Source organism: Akebia trifoliata, chromosome 1, assembly GCF_017979445.1.
Source record: "Akebia trifoliata isolate Shusen 1 chromosome 1, ASM1797944v1, whole genome shotgun sequence".
In the NCBI taxonomy this organism is placed as follows: domain Eukaryota; kingdom Viridiplantae; phylum Streptophyta; class Magnoliopsida; order Ranunculales; family Lardizabalaceae; genus Akebia; species Akebia trifoliata.
In genome coordinates, this window is record NC_141375.1 from 7,384,202 (window position 1) to 7,400,393 (window position 16,192).

General features: G+C 37.0%; 1 long non-coding RNA gene across 1 annotated transcript; it reads right to left on the reverse strand.

The window, feature by feature from the left end:
* Nucleotides 1-2,174: 2,174 nt before the first annotated feature.
* On the reverse strand, nucleotides 2,175-9,369 carry LOC147410598 (uncharacterized). Its single transcript, XR_015177052.1, has 3 exons — nucleotides 9,208-9,369; nucleotides 7,460-7,545; nucleotides 2,175-6,336 (listed from the first exon to the last, which is right to left on the reverse strand). It is a non-coding gene; the product is annotated as an uncharacterized LOC147410598 (long non-coding RNA).
* Nucleotides 9,370-16,192: the final 6,823 nt, after the last annotated feature.

Here is a 16,192-nt window from a genome sequence, read left to right on the forward strand (position 1 = left end):
CTTTTGGAGTCACCTCGGATAAATTTTTGGGATTCGTGGTTCGGCATTGCGGTATTGAAATCGATTGAAACAAGATTGAAGCCATTCAAAAGATGCCGGTACCAAAGAACATTCATGAACTCAAAAGTCTACAAGGCCGACTTGCTTACATTTGTAGGTTCATTTCAAACTTAACTGGACGTTGCCATCCCTTTAGTTAATTGATGAAGAAAGATACATCATTTGAATGGAATGAAGCTTGTGAGAATGCTCTGAAAAGCATCAAGAAGTATCTTCTCAAGCTTTTTGTTCTTTCTGCACCAATTCCTGAAAAGTCACTGATTCTCTATATTAATGTACAAGAAATGTTATTAGGAACATTGTTGGCTCAAGAAAATGACGAAGGAAAAAAAGGTGCACTCTACTACTTGAATCGAACTCTTGTTGGAGTAGAAGTAAACTATTCACCAATCGAAAAGACATGTTTAGCGCTCATCTTCGCCACAAAGAAACTTCGGCATTATATGTTGTCGCACACAATTCGACTCACTGCGCGAGCTGATCCACTCAAATATATCATGATAAGGCCAGTCTTGTCGGGAAGACTAGCTAAATGGGCCCTTCTCTTATCAGAATTCAGGATTATTTACATCCCTCAAAAGACTGTAAAAGGACAAGCATTAGCCGACTTTCTTGCTGATCATCCTATTCCAGCTGAATGGGAATTGTCTCACGACTTGCCTGATGAAGAAGTATTCTCTATTGATGTGCTTCTAGCTTGGAGAATGTTCTTTGATGGTGCAGCTAAAAGAGATGGAGTGGGGATAGGTGTAATTTTTATCGCCCCACAAAATGAGGTATTGTCATTTTCATTTACCTTTGCAAAATTATGTTCAAATAATGTTGCAGAATACCAATCTTTGATCATTGGTTTAGAACTCGGGCTAGAGATGAAGTTACACCAACTCTATGTGTATAGGGACTCACAGCTTGTCATCAATCAACTCTCAACAGAGTATGACGTTCGAAAACATGAGTTGGTACCTTATCACCAGTATGCTATACAACTTCTAACTCAGTTTGAAGATGTCATCATCAAACACATACCAAGAGCCAAAAACAAGCAGGCTGACTCTTTAGCTAGTCTTGCTGCAAGTTTGGCGATGCTAGAAGGAGAGACAATGAGTATCCCTATCTGTCATAGGTGGGTACTACCTCCTTTGATAGAGGAAAATGGTGAATTGCACGAAGCAAACACCGTCGAAATAGCCGAAGTCACAGATTGGATACAGCCACATATCAACTATCTACAGCATGGGAAACTGCCAGACGATCTAAAGCACAAAATTGAAATACGTCGTAGGGCACCTCGATTTTTATATTTCAACGATAAGTTATATCGTCACTCTTTCAACAATATCTTAATGAAATGTCTCGGAGATGATGAAATCCGAGATGCTTTAGAAGAAGCACACTCTATAATGTGCGGTTCACATCAGTCAGGGCTGAAACTCGATCACAATCTGAAGAGGATGGGATTTTACTGGCCTACTATGGTGAAAGATTCTTTAAACCATGCAAAGAGGTGTAAAGCTTACCAATTTCATAGAGATTACATTCGTCAACCACTGGAGCCATTGCATCCTACAATCGCATCTTGGCCCTTTGATGGGTGGGGACTTGATGTCGTTGGACCACTCCCAAAATTCTCAAGACAACATCTTTATATCCTTGCCGTAACTGATTACTTTTCTAAGTGGGCTGAAGCAGTTCCCCTTCGAGAGGTCAAGAAAGAAACAGTAGTCGACTTCATAAAAAATAATATCATCTTCCGTTACGGCATTCCACGATATATCATGATAGATAATAGGAAATCTTTTAGCAATACGCTGATGGATCAATTCTTGCATGAAGTTTAACATTAAGCAAAGATGTTCTACAATGTACAACGCTGCAGCAAATGGACTCGCCGAAGCTTTCAACAAAACTCTCTGTAAGCTTCTTAAGAAGGTTGTCTCAAAATAGAAAAAAGATAGGCATGAACGAATCGGAGAAGCATTATGGGCATACAGAACCTCATACCACACCTCCACACAAACCACACTTTACTCATTGGTTTATGGAGTTGAAGCTGTTCTCCCACTGGAACGACAAATACCTTCACTAAGGATTGCGATTCAAGAAGTTTGACCTGCGATAAGAATGTTAAGTTACGTTTGGCTGAACTTGAAGCATTGGACGAAAAAAGATTGGAAGCACAACAACGGCTAGAATGTTACTAAGCCCGTCTATCACGTGCATTCAATAAGAAAGTTCGACCACGTTCTTTTCAATTTGGCGATTTAGTTCTCACTGTACAGCGACCAATCATCCTCTCACACCGTTCTAGAAAGAAGTTTGATCCAAAATGGGATGGGCCTTATATAGTGAAATAACTATACACTAATGGTGCATATCTTCTTGTAACACCAGAAGGATTAAGTCTTGGTCCAATTAACGGAAAATTCCTCAAAAGATACTATGTTTAAAAGAATGATGCTCTCCAACACGAGCCTAAACTGTTTGACAATGCTCCCCAACACGAGCCTAAACTGGTTGACAATGCTCCCATCACGAGCCTAAACTGTTTGACAATACTCCTCAGCACGAGTATAAATTGTTTGACAATGCTCCTCGGCACGAGCCTAAACTGTTTAGCAATGCTCATTATCGTATGAGCTTAAACTACATGATACTCCTGACCCGCATGAGTTAAAACTGTGAACGGTCCAAAAAATAATAATAATTGAGCTCGCTAGATTGAAAACCCGAGAGGGCGGTCTAGGCAAAACTTAGAGCATTATCCATCTGAACTACATTATGGTTTGATCCCATTTTTGGGTACGTAAGCAACCTGTAAAGTTACTTCAGATTCAACCACATCAACAAAAAAAAGTTAATAAGATACTCGTATAAGGAAAGAAGGGAATTTTATTAATTTCAAACGAAATAAATAATGTTATAATTTCCTAAGTCCTATACAGTAAAAAAAAATAAATAAATGAAAAAAAGCTTAATATAAAGAACTAAGGTTCCAAAACTTTTTCTTCAAAGATTCTCTCTCTACTTTACAAGCACCGATATCATCATCATTAATGATTGGAGCATTAGATAGGCGAGTACACTCTGCTTCAACAGTAAGTAGAGCCTCTTCCTCTTCCTGAACTTGAGTACTAAGAGATTCTCTAGAAGTAGTGACTTGTGGTAGCATTTCTCTGATCTGAGTCAACTCGATTTCTAACTCAACTTCTCGTTTAGTCAATTCAACTTCTTTCTCTTTAACTTCAGTCAGTTGTGTACATAAACTATCTACTGATTGACGTTTTAGCTAAACTTCCTAATCTAAGACAGATAGCTGAAGATTCCTATCATCTGTTAACAAAGATGATAAAGCCTTCTCTCGTCTTGAAAGATACGCCTCTACTCCAACTATAAGCGATTCGAAGAAATTCACAAATGGCATAGGATCAGTTCTGAAAGCATCCTTGAGAGAAGAGATGATGGCAGGCATATGAAGTGATTGCCATTCTCTTAGGTTGGAAAAGCCAATATTGAGCATCAACTCAACTCTAGATCGAAAGAATTCATCACGAGCTCTATGTAATATTTTTTGAACGCATAAGTCGATGTCACTATCATGCAAAGAAGCTTGTCAAGTTTGGGTAGAAATAGTAAGCATTCCACGTGACTTCGGAACAATCACAGATGAATCAACTAACTTATTAGAAATAGGTAAAGCCAATGCAGTGGGAGCCGTATGTGTAGTTGAAGTTGATGGAGTGCCACGAGAATTTTGACAAGGACATGAAGAAACCTCGTCCCAATCACTCTTTGAAGGGTCTTCAATATCAACCAATTTCGAAAGCCCTCTACTAAGATGACTGACATTCCAAACATCTCCCATACCTGAGAAGGCAGGGAGGACTGCAAAATCTTCTGAGACGAACAAATCGGCAATGGAGTGTATATTAGTTGATGATTCTGCGAAAACAATTAAATCACAAAAGATTATGTATATATATATATATACATAAAAAAACATGAAATTTCTAAGAAAGGAAAAAATTATGTAAAATTACATTTCCTAAGAGACACATCATTCTCAGCTTCAGCTTCTTGCTCATCTAGAGACACACTCGTATCTTTAGGCTCAATATGAGCAACAGGCTTCAAAGAATCCACGGGACTTGATTTATGAACAGCTTGTTCTACATCTACCCCAACAATATCGGCCTGTTCTGTCTAAGTAGTCGTTGGCGTTGGTAGTACTTTTTTGAAACACAATTTCAATCTAGGCTCCGTAATGACATTTTGCGTATCATCAATGCGTGTGTGTTCTATTCTTCTTTTTCGAGAAGGTTTTTGCGTGGCAAGCAAAGTATGACGTGCCTCACGATCTTCAACCCTTTTCTTTTCATCAAAATTAAAGTTCGGAACGGAGATGCTATCTTCAAGAAGACGAAAATCAAGGGCATCCAAGTGAGGTACTACGTCTTGAACCCACTAATCCCTATAACTCTTATCAAATTGTCGATTCATGTCTTGCACTTTTAGAGGAATAAAAAAGTTGACACGACTTTTGGTCTGAGTCAAAGAAAACCATCCACGTATCTTGTGAAAGGAATCAAAGTTCCAGGGATACGTTGACGAAAGCCTTGTTGACAAGCAAACCTGTGAGGGCTATACATTTCCACCTCGTAAACATCACCATATCGAAATATAACAAATCCAGGACGACAACTTATCATGAAAGCTTGAACTTCAAAAGGATCATCACCATCATCAGTCCGTATCCTTCTATGACCTTTTGGTGGCAAAATCTCCTCAGGATGCCATTTAAAATCACTAGAATCCATGGTAATGATCAGATCCCTCACATCTTTATCTTCCCAATAAAAATATGAGTTGGAAACACCAGTTGTACGAACCAAATACAAAAATCCAAAGTCACTATCAATGCTACCAAATACTCCCCGAGGAAAATGAAATCAAACCCATCCAAATAAATAATGAAGGGGACAATAACTCGTGGAAACACCTACAACTTTCTGTGTTTTCATACCCCAATAGGTCTGAGTTAAACCTTTGTACAAACAACACAGAAGTGGAGATATCAAGCTGAATGTAGTATCTTGAGCCATCAATGTTGCTACCTTGAAATTTCCTGGACGAATAACATCACCATTCTCACAAGGGAGAATAAAATGACACAACCACAATAAGAGATATGTAACTATCATAACTTCATCATCAACATTCTGATTCCTAGGAAAATCGAGCCTGATAAATGGATTTTCTCCCTCTTTGCGACCCCCTTTGCCAAAGTAACTCGAGAAGAAAAAGGTATTCGTAATTTTATTCTGGGATGCTGACGGCCACTACGATCAAAGTAAAACGATTTTACGCTTTCCTTATACTCTATCGTCAAACGAGGATTAGAAATCCATTCAGCTTTGGTGTACCAGAAATCAAGTCATTCACTATGGCTAACACAGTCGCTCCCTTTTTCAAAAATCAGTAAAGCATATGCCTTGAACAAATATTGGCAAGAAAGAGGAAGACCTAGAACACCATTGCGACCAATGAGTTCATCAAAACTAGGCACCACTTCTCCATAATACTCACCCGTGATAGAAAGTCCAGAAATCTTCTGCATTTCCCATGAAGAAATGCCAACTTCCCTACGTCCCGTCATAAAAGTGTTAATCTCAGGATACCAAAACTCACATAAAGCCCGATACATGCCGTTCAGACGATTGTACTTCTTACTAGCAGCAAATGTAGCTTCATCAAGGGAAACTGTTGACTTTTTTGCTCTGTAGTTTATGGCTCACATCCAAACTCCAATCCCAAAAATCACTGAGATATCGAATATCGCCTCGAGGTTCAATATCTGAACCCCATTGAGTAAAACATTGCATGATCTTCTGCGTCAAAACGACCTGTGAACAATTGCGAGTTTGGTCATGATGTGGAGGATGACATAAAAATGGCTGACACTCCGTATCAATCTCATCTCCAGGGAGTAAGTTAGCTGTTGGAGGATATTCACTTAAAGTTGTCATATCAAGTGATGTGTCCCTTTCTGTATCTTGTGCCTTAAAGGACCGGTCATCGGTGTGTGCACAACAAGCTTCAGCTCCACAGATGAAAAGTTCCCTCTTCTTGAACAATCAGCTATCATAACATGAGGAAAACAAAGCCATTTTCCCTTTTGAGAAGGATCTATAGGATCATCTACCCAACCTTCATGCGGTAAGTTTCATTTGGAACGATTCTTATTCCTTGAACCTTTGGAAAAAATGTCTCTAGCCATCTCTGTGAAAAAAAAAAGAAAAAAAAAGAGACCAAATACACTTATTAAAAAAAAATCACATGTCTCATTAAGTACTAGGTTCATATTGATTAGAGATATAGAAGAATATGAATAAAAAAATTATCATACTCAATAATGCTCTGGCACTAGAGTTTGCCCACCTGACTGGACAAATGATTCGTCGCATCGTTTTTCTAACCAGTTGACGTTTGTCAGTCAATTGACGTTATGATGCTGCTAGCCAGTTGATGTTGTGCACTCTTAAGCATTACTGATGAACAACTGCTTTAAAGATTGGCCAATCGACTGGACAAATGATTCGTCGTATGATTTTTCTAACCAGTTGACATTTGTCAGCCAATTGACATTGTGATGCTGCTAAACAGTTGACGTTTTTCTGCTAATTGACGTTGTCTACTCCTAAGTAATATTGATAAATAGTTGTTTTAAAGGTTAGCCAACTAGCTGGACAAATAGTTCGTCGCATGGATCTTTTACGTGCATAGAGCTTGCGTACCGCAATTCTTTTAGTCAGTTGACGTTTGTCAACTAGTTGACGTCATCCACTTCTAAGCATTACTGATAAACAGTTGCTTTAGAGGTTAGCCAACCAGCTGGACAAATAGTTCGTTGAATGGATCTTCTACGTACATAAAGCTTGCGTACCGCGATTCTTTTAGCTAGTTGACATCATCCACTCCTAAGCATTACTGATAAATAGTTGCTTTAGAGGTTAGCCAACCAGTTGGACAAATAGTTCATCGTATGGATCTTCTACATGTATAAATCTTGCATCCTGTGATTCTGTTAGCCAGTTGACGTTTGTCAGCCAATTGATGTTGTCCACTCTTAAGCATTACTGATAAACAATTGCTTTAATGGCCAATTGGCTGGACAAATGGTTTGTCACATGGTTCTTCTACATGTACATCATTTATCACGCAATACTTTTAACAATTCAACATTGACCACCGCTAAGCAAACTAACAGATAAATGTTCTAAAAGTTGACTGATAAGGGTTATAAGTTCTCAATTTGTAATTCTGGTTATAATTCATAAGAAAGGAAATACGAGGATGACAAAGTTCAAAGAAAATATATAGGAAGAATGTCTAAGATCCATACCTTCCTGTGGTTTTGAAGCTGTAGTCGAGCTACAATCGACCCAAAAGAATTAGATCTTTATATCAATATTATTGGTAATCCTAGATCTGTAAGAAAAAGAGAAACTCCAATGAAATTCATTCACAAGTTTTGAAAAAAAATGGGGAAGGCCCAATAAGGAGAAGAGACAAAGTATAACAAAGTAATAAAAAAGGAGTTCAAATTACAATCAATTCAAGAAGATTATTTTATATGCTCATATAACTCTATTCATATCCTCCAACAAGTTGTTCTAAAAAAAATAGGAAAATGATTTTGTTATACTTTGGGGGAAATTACTGTGTCATGGAGGTCAAATTTTATTTTCATTGAAATTTTTTTTTCTCGAAAAAAAGGGAAAGGTCAATGTACTTAGCCGAGATAGAGGTAGTGCTGGTTGTAATACCAACAGCTCATCTGAAACACCAACTTCATATGGTGTTGGTGAGGATAGATTTTCAAGTTATTCTATGATGTTTTGGGAAGATTGTCTATTCATCGGTTGGTGAATGAAGTTAGATCTTTGAACCATGTGAGCTAGTAGTTTGGATTGACAAACTAAGTGTAGAATTCCATTCTGAAGTTGGATCTTCTAAATATTGATTTTTAGAACAAGTAAAAGTTGTCCAGTATTATTCTAATTATCAAAGGGTATTAACTGCGGTAGAGATTGTAATTGAAGAAACAATGTATGTGAACAACATTGTGAATGTCATTATAAATCTATCCAAAGATGGGAAATTACAGAATAAAGAAATTGCCTTGTACACAACTTAGAAGATCAATAGTGAATTTTGCTGCTTTCATATTAATGACAATATCGACCACATCTTTAAGGAGTGCTAGTGTAAAAGATCGCATCCAAAATATGTTGGTGAAAGGGTCTATGGGCAGCCTCCACTACGTGATTCTCTAAGAAAGGATAAATCTGTGTGCTAAAAAAAAAAAAAAAACAGAAATAAGAGAAGACAAACCTTCTACAGCAACTTGTGTTCTATTTATAAGAAAATAAAACCCTACTCGATGAGATGTGATATGTCGAATTAAATCTTTCGAAAAAAAAAAACTCTCGTTGGTGCGTTCTATCAATAAGGAAATTGAAGTCCAAATCTCTTTCAAACTCGTTGTCGAGTTTGTATGAAACTAAAACTCTGTTTAGAGTAAAAAAAAATATATTAAAAAAAAATGGAAAAGAGCTACGAACCCAATTTTACAAAAGTTAGAGTTTTAATCGGAAGAAAAGTCTAATCGAAGATTCCGATTCCAGATCGATGAAGAATTTCAAATCCAAGAAGATTTATCTAAATTAGGAATCGACCTTAAAGATTTCTAATGGAATAAATCTACTGATCAGATGAAGTTTCAAAAAAAGTAATAATAATGATTTGCGGCCCATTGTGAGTCCGCTCAACTGGACCCGATTAACATTGAGGTGACTCAATCAAGATCAGCCCCAAAATCTGTATAAGTCCCAAAATCTTGGGAGCTTCTCAAGATCAGCCCCAAAATCTGAATCAGTCAAACTCAAACAAGAATGATTGAAAAAAAAAAAAACATTCCATCAAACGTTTCTTCAATTCCAGATTTGAACCAAATCTTGAATCAAGAAAAAAAAAACTTGAATAATGAACGACCGAGAGTTGCCGAAAGCCGTGGAGATGCTGAGAGAGCTCATAGAAATGCTTCACGGTTCGTCGAAAAGCAAGAGAGAGAGAGAGAGAGAAGAATACCTACAAGTGGCTGCAATTAGAACGTGAGTAGATGCACCGTGGTGAAGATTGCTCCAACGAAAAATAACATAAAAGGAAGAAGGGATCAAAACTGAGTTTGTGTTTCAAAACCTACGAAACTCTCCCTTCCATGGCTGAAATCTGAGAGAGAGAGAAGCTTCTATCAAGCTCTCAAGAACGTTCTACATCAAAGAAGAGGTTTTGGGTTTTAGTTTTGTTAAATCTTATATCGGCACTCCAACGTTTTACTTTTTAAACTCCAACTCTATATTGACACCCCAAATATTAATTGTTGAAGCCCAACCTATATTCATCATTATTTGCTACAGCAAAAGCCCAAGACCAATGTAACTATTTTAAGGCTTGATCCATGGCTATTGGGCCTAATAACAATAAAGCATAAGAGCATCAAGTTAAAAAAAAAAGGGGGGCCAATGAGCTAGTTTGGTACGTTTCTGTACTGCAGTAAGACCAAGAGAATTTGGCTTGGCAAAAGATTCAAATCTTACTAACTTAGTAGGATTCAAATCTTACTTAAGGCGTTGAGCTCACCTTATGGCCCATTATTTTTAAAGCCCAAGTCCATGAAATAATGGGAGAAGATATGAGGCCACGTCATCATTGTTAAAGCATCCATTGTACAAGATTTTAGTAGCCAATTGAGATTACTGTTTTCCTAACATCTCAACCGTATATTTGATAGATAACCCCAATCTTTCTAAAGTTAAAAGCCTCCTGTCAATTGCATGAATGAGAAGGCATAGAAACGAGGTCTTTATCCCATGCATCTCGAGTACAATTAATTTTGAGTTGAGATATTTTGAAGCTTGATATTATACATCTCAGGTACAGCTAAATATGAGTTGGGATATTTGGTTAGATTTGATTCCATGCATCCCAAGTGCACATCCAACTTTGGGGTTGGAGTAATTGGTCTCAAAGATTTTTTTTTATGGGCCTGGTTTCTCTCAAGAGGCTTTCTAAAAAAAAATTTTTTTGCAAACTCAAGAAAATATTTTCTTGAATTGTTAAAATCTGTGGACCTCTAATTTGTGGAAGCGACGTAGGTTGAAGTTCTGCATTGTTAACTACTTCAAACTCATGTTGTTACAATCCACCAGATAAGTTCCCAAAAAAAATAATATATATAGGGTCCCTATCCGTGGCCAACAATTTGGCAAACATTTTGGCAAACACTTTTTCAAAACATGGGTTAGAGGTCTTGGAATGGGCTGATTTTTTGTGAGGATGATCTCTACGGTGAGGAGATCATCCTCACCAAAAATCAGCTCATTCCAAAACTTCTAGCCCCATTTTACAAGTTGAAAAATCGTGAACCGTCCATTTTTTGTAAACCATTTTTGATGAGGTTAGAAGTTTTGGAATGGGCTGATTTTTGGTGATGATGATCTCCTCACCATAGAGATCATCCTCACCAAAAATCAGCCAATTCCAAGACCTCTAACCCATGTTTTGAAAAATGTGTTTGCCAAAATGTTTGCCAAACTGTTGGCCATTGAACGCTACTCATATATATATATTGGTGTTTGTTTTTTGATAATTGAAGAGTCGCAAGGAGAAATCATGTGACCAATATCTTTCAATTCAAGCATTCATCCGCTCACAAACAAGATCAATGATGCATCGCCTTCAACTATGTTGCCGTCAACTCATCCTTGAGGGGGCATTTGTAGGTATCAAAATTTCAAAGAGGCATTTACAAATTGTTATAAACAAATATCCCTAATTTTATTAGTTTTTTATTAGTGGGCCTCAAATCAAAATTGAGTCCATTAAATGGGAATGTGGCTCTTACAAGCCTGGGTTTTAGGTTTTCGCAAATAAAGTCCATGATCCAACAAATCCAAGTGATCCATATTAATTATTGGGCCTTATACCCAAATAAATAAATTTGGCCCAATAATAATCCAGAAAATCCTTAAAATGGGATTTGGACAAATTTAACCTCTTAAACAAATCAATTAAACCTCTTTAAGTTGGAGTATAATTAGAAATCTAAATTATTTTAAGTCCATAAATGCAAGAGCCTCTTTCATTGAGAGGAGAGCTGGATCACTTTCTCTCAGAAGACAGAAGCTCTCCCTCTAGAGAAGAAGAAGCTTTCAAGCCCTCATTTAGAGACAAAGCAAAAGTTCTTCAGAGATTCGGGCTCCGGCTAAAGAGAAGATCAAGCATAAAGCTCTTCTCCGGAAGTCAAGAAAACCTTCTCAGCCGATAAAGCGTGAAGCCCGAAAAGAAGAAAATCTACAGAAGCCTCTACAGAAGATCAAACACAAAGCAAAGCCACCGTCCAAGCAACTTTCTTAGTCGATAAAGCGCAAAGCCCGGAGAGAAGAAAAGCTACATACATTGTCACTATTTTTGTACTTGACTGTTAATCAGAGGAAACACTGAGATCTATATTTCCTTTTCATCGAAATCAATAAAAATCATTTGCGATTATATTTTACGAATATCGAGGTAGATCTGTTGAAATTTATTATCGACAATGATGATTCAAATTAAAATGCACATATGCAATGAAGACAATCACATGAGATAGGTGATGTAGAAACTCTATTAAATCCTATCTGAATTTTATTTTAGAGGTCGAAAAAATTTGAGTCTCATTTATCAGATTCTAGCTAAGGTTTACAGGAACTTAAACAATCCTGTTAATTCATTCTCCTTTTCGAACTCGAACTTAGGTTTGTAGGTACTTCAAAAAACCTACTTATTCTATGATTCAAAAAGTTAGAGTCTCGTTTCTCAGACTCGAACTTAGGTTTGTAGGTACTTTAAAAAACCTACTCATTCTTTGATTCAAAAAGTTGGAGTCTTGTTTCTTGGACTCGAACTTAGGTTTGTAGGTACTTCAAAAAACCTACTCATTCTATGATTCAAAAAGTTCGAGTCTCGTTTCTCGGACTAGAACTTAGGTTTGTAAGTATTTCGAAAAACCTACTCATTCTATGATTCAAAAAGTTGGAGTCTCGTTTCAAGGACTCGAACTTAGGTTTGTAGGTATTTCAAAAAACCTACTCATTCTATGATTCAAAAAGTTGGAGTCTCGTTTCTCGGACTCGAACTTAGGTTTGTATGTACTTCAGAAAACCTACTCATTCTATGATTCAAAAAGTTGGAGTCTAATTTCTCAGACTCAAACTTAGGTTTGTAAGTACTTCAAAAAACCTACTCATTTATGATTCAAAAAGTTAGAGTCTTGTTTCGCAGACTCGAACTTAGGTTTGTAGGTACTTCAAAAAACCTACTCATTTTATGATTCCAAAAAGTTAAAGTCTCGTTTCTCGGACTCGAACTTAGGTTTGTAGGTACTTCAAAAAACCTACTCATTCTATGATTTAAAAAGTTGGAGTCTCTTTTCTCGGACTCGAACTTATATTTGTAGGTACTTCAAAAAACCTACTCATTCTATGATTCAAAAAGTTGGAGTCTTATTTCTTGGATTCGAACTTAGGTTTGGCGTTAAATGATTGTGAACCCTTATGAGGGGTATTTCCGTAATTTTGTCGAATTTGATAAAAATTGACGGAATGATTTATTTGATTTCATTTTGTTGTTTTATGTGTCCAAATGAGTTTTCCTAAGCGTAATGTAGGCTCTAGGGATGTTTTGATGTTAGCGGTATTTTGGTAATTTAGTCATTTTTAGTGATTTTTATCGTAAAACTTCTTTTTATCTGAAAAATGATGATTTCTATGTTTTGAGTTGTATTTTCCTAGCATAGCGTGGTTTCTAGAGTTTGTTTGCTTGAGATACCTCATCTGAATTTCTAAAACATATCTAGTAACAGATATAGTATTAGAATAATCATCCATCATTGGAAATCGTCACGATCGAGTTGACGAGTTGATTAATTAGGCGAGTGCAAAAATGAGGTGTCTAGACAATCATATTGACCTCCTTCATATCATCCATGTCAGTGGATTGACACTTGTTATGGAAGACATTCCATTTTACTTTCATATTTCCAAAGGCTAAGGTCATGATCTCATTTCTACATCTGATAACAACATCAAATGTGGCTAAGAATGGTCGACCTAAGATGATTGGAACATGATTGTCTGAGTTCATGACAGGTTCAGTGTCAAGTACCACAAAATCAATGGGGAAATAGAAGTCTTTAACCTTGATTATTACATTCTCTACTATCCCTTTGGGAATCTTAATTGATTTACCTACTAAACTGAGAGTGATATTTGTAGGTTTGAGTCCTTTAACCCTGGTTGTTTGTAGGCAGAAAAGGGCAGGAGATTTACACTAGCCCCTAGATCTAGTAGACATTTCTCAATCATTATTTTCCCTATTTACATAGATATTATTGGACGGCCTGGATCCTTAAATTTAGGTATAATTGTCTGTTGAATCAGACAAAATGATTGGACTGTCATTGTAGCCTCTTTAGGCACAAGGGTTTTTCTTTTTACCTTAGTGAGATTTTTAAGGAACTTAGCATATGAAGGGATTTGACAAATAACATTCAGAAAATGGATGTTAATCTGAACATTCATGAAAACTTCAAGAATACCTTCTAATTCCTTTCCTTTTTTATTTTCTGCTAATCTATGTGGAAACAGGGCCTTGGGAATAGTAATTTCTTTTTCCATTGGAGGAGTTTCTTTTTGTTGCTTCTCGTCCTCTGTTGAAGGTGCGCTTTGGGTATCCTCTTGTATTGGGACCTCATTGGGCATGTGCACTTGGTTATCCATTAGCTTACCAGAACGTAGTGTTTGGACTGTTTGAATAGAGTCATTAGAGGAACCAGGTTGACTTGCTATTTCATACTTTCCTTTTGGGGTAGTTCCTCTTGGGTTAGGCACAGTTTGACTTGGAAATTGTCTTTTGTTTCTCTTCCTAAGAGAGAGAGATAATTGTCCTAGCTGAACCTCAAGATTTTTAATTGATTGTGCCTAGCTCTGATTCATTTGATCTTGGTCCCACATGAATTTCTGTATTTATTGAGCTACAAGTTGAAATTGCTGTTATTGCTTGAACATCTCTGTTACCATTGTTTCTAATGCAAAGTTTGTTTATGCAACTGGAGGAGAATAGTTGGTCATAGGGTCAACAACAATCGCCTTTTGATCAGATGTATGAGGTGAAGAGTAAGATGCTTGTGGAACCAAAGAAATGTTTGCATTGGATTGAGACTGCCTATTATAGTCTTTTTGAAAACTAGGAGCACCACCCTGTTGGATAAGTTCATTTTGAAGATAGGAGAAGTTGGGGTGAAACCTATTGTCAGGGTGGTAAGTTTGATTATACGAGTTTGGAGTGGGTTTCCTAAAAGTGCTATATGACCCAATGGCATTGACTTACTCTGTAGTGGCCATAAGACAGTTCTCTATGAGGTGGTCAAAAGTTTCACATATGTTACATGTGAAAGATATCTCTGAATTGACTTGAAGTGCAGTATGTACCTCTTGTTGGTTAATTTTGATGATGAAAGCATCAAATTTCTTACTTAAGTTTTGCATAGTACTAACCAGAGTAATCATTACATTTCTGAGATCATGATCACTTTTGATCTCGTACATTCCTGGTTTATTTGTTCCAAAGTCACTCCTATCAAAGTCTCCTAAATTGGTGCACTAGTTTCGAGCATTTTCAGTAAGTTCTACAAGAAACTCGTAAGCTTGATTTTGAATCTGATTCATGAATTTTCTTTTATGCATAGACTCCAAAAGGATACGTTGGGCTATCGTAAGACCACAATAGAAGAAATTAACCAGTTGGCTTTATCAATCCCATAATGTGGTCATTTTACAATCAGGTCATTAAATCTTTCCCAAGTTTGGAAAAATTCTTCATCGGGTTTGCCCCTGAAGTTCATAATGACATTTTTGATTTCTTCTATTTTTACCATTGGAAAAAATTTGGCCATGAATTTACGAGATAACTTGTCCCAAGTGGTGATCAAGTTAGAAGGCATTGAGTTCAACTATGCTGCGGCATGATCTTTTAAAGATAAAGGGAACAATATCAACTTGACATTTTCATCATCGAGGTGACCATTTCGAAAGGTTTGACATATAGTTAGAAATTTGTTCAAATAGTTATAGGGTTGTTCACTCTCCAAACCATGAAACATAGGGAGTATATTGATGGTGACTGCCGTAATTTCGAATTGTGCCACATTGGTTGCTAGCAAGGCAATACGTGAAGGGGGAGTGGCTGTAGTGGGTGTGAATAACTCGTTAAGAGTTCGTTGATCTTCTTGGACCATCTGAGGTGGGGCAATTAGTTGAGCCATCTTAGGTGGCCAAGAGATAGGTGAGGAATCAAATTTTCTTCTAATACCTTGAAGTGGATGAGATTTTGTGATCTCAGGATCGAATGGTTCAAGTGGATTTTTTTAAGATCTACTACCTAACATGGACTAAGGATGAACACAGGTAGTAGGGAGGAATTTCACACGTGTTTGATGAGTTCCTATTAAACTAAACAACTTCTAACAATTTCAAAGGGATAGCTTGAGCCTCCAACTCAATTATCTAAAATCGAAATCAGCCAATCTAATCCCCAAAAGAGAGGTGGTGCACGATGCTGAGCAAGGGCATTTTTAAATCACCTCTTCGTCTGTCATAGATGTAGTCTATCCCCCTAGTACAGTAAGGTACAACGGGGTAGGATTTCACTTAGGTACTAACTTCGATCAAGAAATACAATTGGTGCAACTCAGGTTAACTTTACCTATTATACTCGATAGGACCTATGGTCAAGTCTAATTAGATTTTAATTAAATTTAAGCTTGTGTGAATTAATTTCCTAATAGGACAAGAATACAGTGATGAAATCCGATTCTTATGTTGCTTGTGCCATCCTCATAAGGTACCCTTTTTTACTAATGTGCAATCAGAAGTGTACAGTTAATTCACTCAAATTCAATACAGAAACCCACTTGCAAGGGATGCGTGGGGGTTGTGAATTTTACCTATCGTTCTAGACGAGCGTTGATCAAGTT